The sequence below is a fragment of the Ruditapes philippinarum genome, unplaced genomic scaffold (assembly GCF_026571515.1).
Source record: "Ruditapes philippinarum isolate M1 unplaced genomic scaffold, ASM2657151v2 ctg2015_1_1_1_1, whole genome shotgun sequence".
Classification (NCBI taxonomy): Eukaryota; Metazoa; Mollusca; class Bivalvia; order Venerida; family Veneridae; genus Ruditapes; species Ruditapes philippinarum.
Window position 1 is genome coordinate 314,878 of NW_026858706.1, and position 12,758 is coordinate 327,635.

Sequence of the window (12,758 nt, forward strand, 5' to 3'; positions counted from 1 at the left end):
TGACATTAAGAAAAAAGCAACATGACAACAATTCAAATTCTAAAATCTTAAGACTTAAGATTTTCAATTCCCCTACTTTGTTTCATAGTAAACTAATCATATTGACAATTTGCTGTTAGTTTTCTATTTATATACAATGAAAAAATATAGATTTACCATACAAAGTTTCACAAATACTCATATGGAGAGATTTAATTAAAAACAGTTTTATGGTTTGAATTAATGCGAACATTTATGACATTATAATGGTAGGGCATGAAATATATTGATATGGTTATTTGCATGGCAAATAAGGTATGTAAACATCATCACTGCACACAGTATATGCCATATGCTTGTCTTTTATATGAGCACACAATTATAATTGATAGGCTGTTTTTATTTTGACATGTTAAAGCAGTGCAAAAACTTTAATAAAATCTTTTGAACAAAATAATTATATTTTCCAAGATCAAGACCAGATGGAATTAAAAAAAGATATATTAAATAATTTTGTAAATATTTTAAATTTTGATATATATAAAAGAATTCCCTTCCAAAAATAGCATCAACAAATTTAAAAGCAGGAAATATCTTTCTCTTTTTTTCAAACTTAACAAGAAATAAATGGACAAAAAAAATTCAAAAACAACATTTAAGCCAACTTTTGTTATGCATATTAAAAGCTTGTACACATGTTCAAATTATTAGTGTAATTATTACATGTAAGAAAAAAACAACGCTTAAACAAAATTATTTCTTTTAGAATTAGCTGGTTACCTTTTCCATATGCTATAAAATTCCATTTTAGAATAATAAAACATTAAGATAAAACCTTCTAACTTGTTTCTTCTACCTGATTAAAACACACTGTGAATGAACCTTGTTTTAAACCAATTAAAGAATGATACACTTTAAGAACATTTCTGTAAAACTGACAGTCTAATTTTAATACATCATGCCATAAAAACGCTTTTTTTTTTCTGTTATATTTTCATGTTATATGTATTGTTCTTTGTAATTTGAAACTATTAAGATCCTATCTAAGTATTTTTATGACAATAATAAAAGTAGTGTCCAAAAATTTAGATGATTAGGACAGTTGTGTTCAAGGCACACACCAAATGCAATGTGTAAAACTTTACAAAATAATAATATTAATAAACTAGAACTCCGCGAGTCGGATGTGTCGCCTTGTGAACAATGTAGTTTAGGGGAAATGGCCAGGACAAAAATGAAATATGAAAAATAACAAAGGGCAATAACTAAAAAAATAATAAGTGCAGAGCAGCAGTTTCTGTACACTGCACTTCTTATCAATAAGATCTATCATTCTATGATGTTTCAAGTCCATAGCTTTCATACTTGAGGAGAAATGACCAGGACAAAAATAAAGTAAGAAAATAAACAAAGGGCAATAACTCAAAAATAAAAAGGGCAATAACTCAAAAATAAGAAATGCAGAGTATCAGTTCTTATGCACTGCACTTCTTTTTAATGAGATCTATCATCCTACGAAGTTTCAAGTCCATAACTTTTATACTTTCGGAGAAATGGCCTGGACAAAAATTAAGTATGAAAATTAACAAAGAGTCATAACTCATAATTTAAGAAATGCAGAGTACCGATGCTTGTGCACTGCACTTCTTAATAATGAGATCTATCATTCTATGAAGTTTCAAGTCCATAGCTTTTATACTTAAGGAGAAATGGCCCGGACAAAATTAAAGTATGAAAATAAACAAAGGGCAATAACTAAAAAAATAAGAAATGCAGAGTATCAGTTCATGTGCACTGCACTTCTTCTTAATGAGACCTATCATCATATGAAGTTTCAAGTCCATGGCTTTTATACATTAGGAGAAATGGCCCGGACAAAAATAAAGTATGAAAATTAACAAAGGGCAATAACTCAAAAATTAAGAAGTGCAGAGTACTGGTTCTTGTGCACTGCATTTCTTCTTAATGAGATCTATCATCCTACGAAGTTTCAGGTCGATAGCTTTTTTAGGTGAAGAGAAATGGCCCGGACAAAATTAAAGTATGAAAATTAACAAAGGGCAATAACTCAAAAAATAAGAACTGCAGAGTACCGGTCCTTGTGCACTGCACTTCGGGTTATTGAAAGAAGCATGCATACCAAGTTTGAAGTCAATTAGACTTATAGTGACTGAGTTAGGCTCTGGACAAGCTTTAGGGGACGCCGACGCCGACAACGACGCCGACACAGACGCCGCCGCCGACACCGCCGACAAAAGTAACCCCTATATGTCACCTTTTCAAGGCGACACAAAAATCAAAGGAAAAACAAAACTTCTTCAAGTACAATAATCAGACATTTTTTTCTAGAAAATCACTTTCAGACATGCCAGTTTTTACAGAAATGTTTTTAAAAATTGGCTTTAGATTAAAGATTAAATTATAGACACATACATGTATATAAATATAAAACTCAGATTTCAAATCTGTTTTTTGTATTAACAAGTGAAAAAGGAAATTTATTTTCTACCCTCAGTCCATTTTACCAGAATAATAATTTTTATACAGCAAAATGACCCAAAATTAAATTAAGTGTTGCAATGCTTTTCACTCAAATTGGGCTAATTTAAGATTAAGTACTAGTTATTGATCTGAGTATAATTCTTTTTTTTTTATCCTTTACATATTTTACCACTTTAAGAGTTTCTCTTGAGGTATATGTAAAAACTGCAAATTTTATGTTTTCAGCATTTTTGACCTCAGTTAATAATAAATTAGCTTCTTTAAGGTTTTAAATGATACAAAGAACTTTTTCCCAATCAAGGTTACAAATTGATAAGTGTTTAATATCAGCAGACTTGGCATTATTTCTAGAATTTTGGTTTCTGTCCTAAAAATCTGGTCTGAGTTCCTGTGACAAATTTCCTTTTTCAATTATAGGATACAAAAAAACTTTTAGACCTTTATAAGAAAAAGTACACACTAAAACAAGCATCTAGACGTTCTGTTGGACTTCAACCTTATAAAGAAAACAAAAATTATAGGCTAGTTTAAAGATGCCTGTGAAGCAATAATCATATTGCAGGAACTGATAATTAACATCAAATTTAAACCACATACTTAAACCATAAACAACTTAACGTTAAACTGTTGTAACAGAATGATTCTTAAATCTTTATAACCCAAATCAATTTTTTTTTAGGTTTTTGACTCTTTATAAGAATATATATCTTTTTGTTTTTTATATTCACAAAATGTCAGAAAGTATAGATGCTTATTTTCAAACAATTACACTGGGTTTTTGGGGGGGGATAAACTTTACATACATTTCTTGGTTGATATGATTATGAGAATGAACTCACCTTTTTCTTATACTACAATATGAGGTAAGAATGATATTATAATACAATAGTCATGGTGATATGATAATAATGAAACATGACACTAATGAAAACATAACACAATCAATATTAACCCTTAATTTTGCTAAATTCTTGAAATGGACTTGTCAAGCTTCCAATTATGAAACTGTCCATTTTCAATATTTTGGGATACAAAGATGAAAAATTTAAAGTCTGAGTCAGTCAACAGTGTATAACTTGATCAGACTTCACATATGTGCAGAATGGCCTGGCTTTATACTGGGGTAATAGCACTTTCAGTTCCAGTAGATTAAGGGTTAATAGATAAGCAATTAAAGCTTTAAAATATAAAATAAACACTTTAAAACCAGTCTGAAATAAGCTAGTACATTATTATTGGTCAGTTTCAAATATATATCCTTAACCAATCAGATTCAAGGGTTTTCAAACTGGTTCTTTGCTGTCATTATTCTATAACCTTTGACCTTAGGATTAAGTTACGAAAGATACCATAAAAGTGGTAAACAAATATTTTTAGTTAAAAATAATATTTTTGATATATAACAAACAAGAGGGCCATGATGGCCCTGAGGTCGCTCACCTGTATATAGCCCCCCCCCCCCCCACCCATAAGAAGATGTTTCATGTTAAACATCTAAGCTCTAGCTCATTAGGCTTTTTAAACGAAGATTTTTTTAAGATTTTACTATACACATATAGTTAAAAACAATGACACCCCTGGGGCAGGGCCAGTTTTGACCCCAGGGCTTTTATTTGAACAAACTTTGTAGACACTTACTAGAAGATGTTTCATGCTTAATATCTAAACTCTAGCTATTTGGTTTTTTTCAAAGAAGATTTTTTAAGTTTTTGCTATACACATATAAGGAAAATCAATGACCCCCGGGGCGGGGCCAATTTTGACCCCAGGGCTTTTATTTGAACAAACTTTGTAGACACTCACTAGAAGATGTTTCATGCTTAATATCTAAACTCTAGCTATTTGGTTTTTTTCAAAGAAGATTTTTTAAGTTTTTGCTATACACATATAAGGAAAATCAATGACCCCCGGGGCGGGGCCAATTTTGACCCCAGGGCTTTTATTTGAACAAACTTGGTAGAAACCTATTAGAACATGTTTGACGCTAAATATCTTAGCTCTAGCTCTTTGAGTTCTTGAAAAGAAGATTTTTTAAAGTTTTTACTATATGCATATAGGGAAAATCAATGACCCCCTGGGGCGGGGCCAGTTTTGACCCCAGGGCTTTTATTTGAACAAACTTTGTAGACACTTTCTAGAAGATGTTTCATGCTTAATATCTAAACTCTAGCTATTTGGGTTTTTTCAAAGAAGATTTTAAGTTTTTGCTATACACATATAAGGAAAATCAATGACCCCCGGGGCGGGGCAAATTTTGACCCTAGGTCTTTTATTTGAACAAACTTTGTAGACACTCACTAGAAGATGTTTCATGCTTAATAACTAAACTCTAGCTATTTGGGTTTTTTCAAAGAAGAATTTTTAAGTTTTTGCTATACACATATAAGGAAAATCAATGACCCCCGGGGCAAGGCCAATTTTGACCCCAGGGCTTTTATTTGAACAAACTTGGTAGACACCTATTAGAACATGTTTGATGCTAAATATCTTAGCTCTAGCTCTTTGAGTTCTTTAAAAGAAGATTTTTTAAGTTTTTACTATATGCATATAGGGAAAATCAATGACCCCCTGGGGCGGGGCCAATTTTGACCCCAGGGCTTTTATTTGAACAAACTTGGTAGACACTCACTAGAAGATGTTTCATGCCAAATATCTAAGCTCTAGCTCTTAGGCTTTTTTAAAAGAAGATATTTAAAGTTTTTTCTTTCGGTTGCCATGGCAACCAGAGTTCTGCATGGAATTAAATTCTTTGAAACAATTTTTAAAAGGTGACCACCAAAGGAAACATTTCCTGTGAAGTTTGGATGAAATTGGCCTAGTGGTTTATGAGGAGATGTCATTTAAAAGTAAAAGTTTATGGACGACGGACGGACGCCGGACGGAAGCCGGACGAAAAGCGATCACAAAAGCTCACCCTGTCACTTTGTGACAGGTGAGCTAACAAAAGGATCTTTCACATCAAAACAGCAGAGAGATACTGTAATAAATTCATCAACCACAACACAGTGTACAAACAGAATCACTGTATCATTCATTGCAAGCCAAGAAGAGATTCATTTAACAATAATTTATTGTGCATACAATGAGATCAAAGGCTTCCATTAAAACCCCTTCATAAAAAGCAGTACAAAACTAAGTGTGTAGGATTTCTAGATGTGCCATGCCAGTCTCACTTCATTCAGATTAGAACAGAATACATTAAGGATGTAGTCCTATAATAACCATACAGAAGTGCTAGGAAATATTTGAAGAGAAGATATTCACTCCTTAGGTTATCACAACAGTGGTTTATCACACAAAATCAAGCATCCTAAATCAGCATTAATATATTACAGGTTTAACTTATTTAATATCAGGTTAATTTTCTTTTATTTTATTTTATAACCAAACTCTATTATATTTTAAATTTAGACAATATGGTTTAAAATCTATATTTCAAACTTATTTCTTAACTGTTGTCATTATTACATGACAATGTCCTATCCTATCTAAAACCATTTTATCATTATGCCACAACAATAAAAAATCAGTACATGTATCTTTTCTTTCATTAAATAAATTAAAATCAGTATTAACCCCATATACCATACAATACTTCAATTCATCACAAGAAGATATAATTATATGTGCAAAAAAGGATTCAATATAATTATATATTATACTAATATGATTTCCTTGTGATTTTCATGACTGTGTAATACACATATATTCATGTTCCTATCACCAGGTTCAACACCACAACTGGTGCAGTATTCAGGTAAAACAAAACAATAATGATATTCGTTCTATATCATCCCAAACCATTACAAAATGTGCTATAATATTGTGCATTATAGTTTACCTGGTTTAAATTTGGTTGTAATATTTCTGGTGACATAAACTTCAATATTCTGCTGCTGTGTATTGGGGTTAGTAGGATAGTATCACATATTTATATCAATTTACTGCAGGCACCATTTCTCTCGCCCATTTATTTATTTTTTTTGTTGGATTTTTGAACACAAAACTGTTAAGCTCATATAGGGACTTTCCAGCTTTCATGATGGAGGAATACCTGATGTGCCCCTCTGTGTATTTTTTCACAGGTAAAATGAGTACCTATGCAGAACCACCAAACTTCCTTAAGGAAGTTTAAAACCTTTTCACATGAAATAACCCTGGCAGGATTTGAACTCAGTGGTGAGTTGTCAGCTGGTCCAAGTAAGTGACTTTAACCAGTCATAGAGACAACCATACATTTTTATTTCAGTTTTAAAGGAAAAACATTACATAGTTAAAGATTTTTGTAGAAATGGTACCTGTTTTTCTATGAAGACTTATTTGTTAATTGGGATAAACTGTAAGTTGCTCATCTGTTAATTTGTATAATCATAGAAATAAAAAGAGCATGCCTTTTATAACTTTATTAAAAATATTGATAAAATTTTATCACAGTCCAAAATTAGCATACAAAAATAATGCATTTTGATCATATCACACACAATAAATAAATGCTCTAAAAATCAAACATAATCTATTTGGCAGTTATTATATTAGCTTTAAATCATTTCTAATTGAAGGTTATTAAAATTCAATTAGCATTCAAACCAGTGCTCCTTATTATATCACTTTAGAAAAGAAAGTTAAAACAAAAGAAAATATTGTGGAGGAAAATCTTTCAAATAACAGATTTTAACATATTTTGGAAGACTCTATAGAAATGCTAGGTAAGATTTTTTAATCAACCTTAAAGCATCTATTACTCCAAAAAAGTGGCTTTCAAATAAATAAATATTGCAATCAAAATTAACCTACCAATAACAGTAGAGTTTTAAGAATAAAAACAAACAAACAGCATTTATATTAAAAAACCATAGCAACCATTTCCCTCATATATTCCTAATTCATAGTACCAAAGAGTGCTACAGACGGAAGGTGATATTAAGCTCACTACATCTTGTTATTAGTATTTTACTCTAACACTTCAAAATACAAACATACCATCTTCATTTAATGATCAAATATCATTTTACATTTATACCCCAGTCCCCTCCCCCCTATCTGCCTTCACCAGTTTACATATTAATTTCATGATCAAATATTCATTTTATATTTACCATTTATCCCAATCCCCCCTATCTTGTAACCTTCCGCAGTTTACTTTACAATACCACAACCCCCACCCCCCTTCCCCTACCTGCCTTCAGCAGTTTACATCTTAATTTCATGATCAAATATTTATTTCACATTACCACAATCCCCTCCCGCTATCTGCCATCCGCACATAAAGCATGGGATATTTTCAATTTGTATTCTTTGAACATTTATCAGGTTAACCTTATTTGTCAAAGAACATTCATTTATAATATATGTATTGCAAAATCATAAATAAATCACAACAATGATGAAGGATATTAATGTCACCAGAATGTCGGTCTGTCAATTACTAAGTAACCAAACTGTTTATAAACCAAAATTTGCCGACCAAAAACTTCCCCTAATTGAATGTAATCATCAGACAAGGATTTAACCATAGATAAATCGATTAAGATTTAAGTGAACGGGCCAAAATGAAAAGTGAGAGAATTAAATTACACACTCTATATATAACTATGCACAAATCTTTGAATAAGTTAATTTATATAAAATATCACATCTAAAAATAAGAAGCACAAAAATGAGGACTCCTTTTTTATCAAATTAATAGAGAATTTGTAGAAAGTGCAGACTCTACGCCTTATTTGTATAAGAATCAGAAAAATATTAAGATGACAGTAAAAACGACTATTAACTTAACAATATCTGACAAACCGGATTATTTCCCCTCTCTCAAACAAATGATTTAATCACATGTTTTTTATATACAAGGTGTTACAGTCAGTTTTGAACATTTATTCACAGTTACTTCCCAATAATTGAAACAAAATCATTTATAAGACCTGCTATAAAAAATGCACAGTACCATCTTGTACAAAAAGTTCATAGCACATATTCAAGCATGCAAGATATCATATCAACCGAGTCCAATCCATTTGTTTATATCTCATTGTGTCTATTCTATAATAAAACTTGAATCACTATTTCCTTGGTAACAGGCTTCTAGCTCTACACTATAGAAGATTTCTATCAGTTTATTTCTTCAGTCAATTATAAAAGTCAATAAATAATATTCCTATCATATGAACATATCATTCCTAATTGACCATACTTGTCACAGATTCTCCAATAAAAACATGGAATACAACAAGAGTTTGTTATCATGTGAGATTTGATTATTAAATCAAGATGGTTTTATCTTGTTCCTATATGTATAGATATGACCGCCGACTTTTCTGTCTCGAACCAACAGGGGCAGTAACTCTACCAAGCTGGAAACAAAATCACCCATAATCCTTATGTTACAATCTCAAAGAAGAACAAAGAGTATTCTTAATAAATGACAATTTATGTCACTGAAGTATAAGCTATAAGAATCTCATCTAAACCATTATTTCTCTATTTATAGTTGCTTTACAAAGAGACAAAGATAGGCTTTATTACATACAAATCTATGTTAGAACTCACTACATTATAACTGCAATACATATCTAATGATTACAAATCGTTAAAGTTGACACTGTATTTATAAAAGAAAACAAGTCTATATGTTACACAAGCTGTCAACCATTTCCTACATAGTGTCTATAAGATATTCAAAAACATTGCCTTTACTTTCTTTTCATTTTCTAAACTTTGGCAATATATCTTGCAAAAATAAATAATTTTGATGTTTAAAAAAATACAAATTAATGTTGATACAAATTTCTTAGTGTCTTAATAACTCTGCATATAACAATGAAAATTAACATGCAAATTTCATAAACAGGTTTTAGATGTTTAGGGGCCGTGTTTTTAACATTTGACGGTCACATCCGCAAGTTAGAAAATAATGTGAAAATAATTTATGTATAAGTCCAGAGCTCCAGATAATTTTTTTGGCCAAGGGGTTTTTACCCCTCAAAATTTAGAGTGAGGGGTAAAATGCAAATTCTGAAAAACTTAAGGGGTAAAATCTGTCAAAAAAAGCATTTGGCATTTTTTATAAACAAATTAAACTTTTTGTTTTGTTTGTTTATTTTCTTTTTTTAGAAAAACCTTTACAAATTAAATACTGATTTAATGTGAAACAATACAAAACATGCCATGTAAAATCAGACTTCCAGAGTATACTGGAACTCAAGTTTAGGATACACGGCAAAATTATCAGGGCTTCCATTTTCAAAATTTGGAAGTCAAAGACTTCAAAATCTCTGATATTGGTAGTCACATTATATAAAGGTAAAGAAGGAAAAGTATTGATTTTCGGAAGTCACGGGCCACAATGAAGGAGTAAATGACTCCCAAACTTCCGCTAGTGGAAGCCCTGAAATTATTTTATTTTCTAGGAGTCAATATTTTTCTTTCTTTATTTCTGTTGGCATGTACCTTATCATGTACTCCAGTTTGAACAATTATAGTTGAAATTAGAATAAAAGAAACATAAACAAGATTTTTTTTATCTTTCCTTAAAAAAGTATTGGTCTGAGAGAAAATTGCCCGTAACTGTAGACTGGGTACGAAAATGAGTACAAAACTGCAGTTGAAAAACATGTTATTTTGTTCCAACAACAAAAGTTATAGAAATTAAAATATATTTTTGTTTATATTGAGGCATAAGCATGTCAATAGATGACTAAACAAACTAAATACTGTGTTAGCTCCTACGATGATTATCTGGCACAAATTTCATCAATAATTTCACAGGTTGATCTACGGAAGTTACCTCCCTTCTGTATATCCTGCTACTTTCGTTTTTAACATGCGTTGTTGACTACAGAATTTTTAGTTTTCAATGCAATAAAATGGAAATATATTGTATTTTTATGCTCAAAACATTTTCTTTCTACATATCAAATGTTTACACTTCTATTCTTTCACGCATAAATTTTGACATACGAGCGTATTTTCATTTTGTTGTGCGTAACTGTGACGCACAAATTTTGAAACTTATGCGTATTTTAGATTTTCTATGCGTATTTTACGCTTATACGCACGCTATCTGGAGCTCTGTAAGTCCCCAAAATGGACCTTATCTCAAAAATTTTCCTCTGTTAATTGAAATTCACATTCAGTATATAAAAAATAGTACTTGCATTTTGGGTTGTTAATGTAAGACATATAGGAAATAGTTGACAGTCTAAGAAAGTATTCTAAAAGTTAACCCAACTATGATCTATAAATTCTATTATCAAACTTAGTTTCTTCAGGCTACAGTTTCAAAACTGCAGATCACTTTCTATAGAAAATAAATTCTACTCTTGTTTTGAGTTTGTTTTTTCTTTGTATAAATAAAAAATTTACATAATCTAAAATAATTTTGCAAATTAGGATTATAAAATTTCAAGAATGTTTCACAGATTGTAAGAAAGAAATGATCCACAGTTCTACAAAATTTTCAAACTCTAAACACTTCATGACCCTAATTCACAAATTTCAAAAATTAATATAAAATTCAGTGTATTTGGACTAGTTTGTAATACAAATTAAGGGGTGTCAGTAACAAAATCATACAGATTAAATGTTATAACATTTTGTTACTAAAAATAGACCAAATACTCAGCAGCAGAATATCAATATTGATAAATTAACTTCATATATTTTCTATGATATCAATATTATAATGTATCCCATAACATATGTATATGACATTATTGACTTTTTATTAAAGGAATTGATCAACATGAATGGTTTATACTAATCTGCAAATCTCTTTAGTTTATCTTATACTGATTATAATTCATCACAATATAAATTACAAAAGAACGTAATGGCATCCCCATATTGCACAGCCATAGTTGAGTGGCTACATTTTTCATGTATCTGACATCAAATACATGCATATGTTTTGTGATGACAAGAGAGCTTGGCAATAACTAATATACAATATATAGATGGATTGTGAGGTAATTTTTCATTGTTTTGATTGATACTAAGGGTTACTGGTAACTTTTTGATAAAACAAAGAAGTTTAGGACCTATTGTCGTTTAATATAGAATTAAATTGTTGTGAAAATCATAGAAATCTGTTCCAACAGGGATTTTTCCCTCAAACTGGCTCACTTTCGGTCATTTGCTTAAAAAATTTTTCTTTAAAAAAGCCAGGCATTTTTTTTGTTTTGTGTTTTGCCCCTTGAAATTTAAAATTAATTGGGTTTTTGGTTAACTGGGGAAAAAAATATGATTTAGGGGCCCTATCTTTTTTTATTACATTAGGGTTTGACTAGTTTGGAAAAGGGGCACACTTTCTAAGCCAAGCCCTCAGCTTAGGCTAACAATCCTTCCATAATAAATGGGGAATTTAAAAGGGGGGTAAACCTTTTTGGGGTTCCCCTTTTACAGTAAGATAAGAAAAAAAAAGTGTAATTAAATTTTTAAAACCCCTTAGCATATTTACTGGGAACTAAAAAAATGTAATTATAAATCTTAAAAAAAACCCAACCTGATCTCTCCTTTTTTTTGCAAAACCCCGACGTTTTTCTTGGGCAAATATTTTTTTCCGAATCTCGTTTTAAAGCTTTTAAGGGTTCTCGTTTTTCTGTTTACGCTGCCCGGGCAACTTTTAATTTTGTAAATTTTCTTAAAAACCTGAAAATAAAAAGGAAAATTTTAATTGAAATCAGGGTTAAAACCCGAACATATTCCTTTTTGTTAAAAGCAAATTGATTTTCATTTTTAGAAAAACCAAATAAAAAGGTTTTGTAAAAACATAATTTTTTTATCAAACCCTTTTTAACCACAAAAAACATTCCTAAACCAAAATGAGCTCATTAAACAAAAAATTTTTTTTTAAAAATTTTTGAAACCCCCACCCTAAAAAATTTTTTTTTTTCTTTTTAAAACATTATCCATCTTTATTTTTAAAAAAAATTTGGGTTTTTTAAGGGAAAAAATTTTTAAAAAAGGAAAAAATTTTCATAATGAGAAGCACAAATGATTTATTATTCTCAAACTGAACAAAAAAATAATCAACTGTTATATACAGTTAATCACAAGATGCTAAATATCTGAAGTCATTGTACAATGATATTATACACAAATTTATTTATAAATTCGTGCATTTTGAAATCTCAATGAAAATTACCTGAGACTTTATTGTACTTGATATTGCAACATCTAATTGTTTAAGGCCCTATTAGGCCACAGAAAATTAATTTTTAGACTCTCATCCTCGCCCGCCAGTATCAAAATCTTTCCGCTCCAAAATAATTTATTTTCATAAA

The 12,758-nt window shown here is 30.3% G+C and overlaps 1 protein-coding gene across 1 annotated transcript in view; it reads right to left on the reverse strand.

The window, feature by feature from the left end:
- The window catches only part of LOC132754008 (centriolin-like), a 62,613-nt gene that overhangs the window by 29,498 nt on the left and 20,357 nt on the right, over positions 1 to 12,758 (reverse strand). The gene's annotated exons all lie outside the window — the stretch shown is intronic.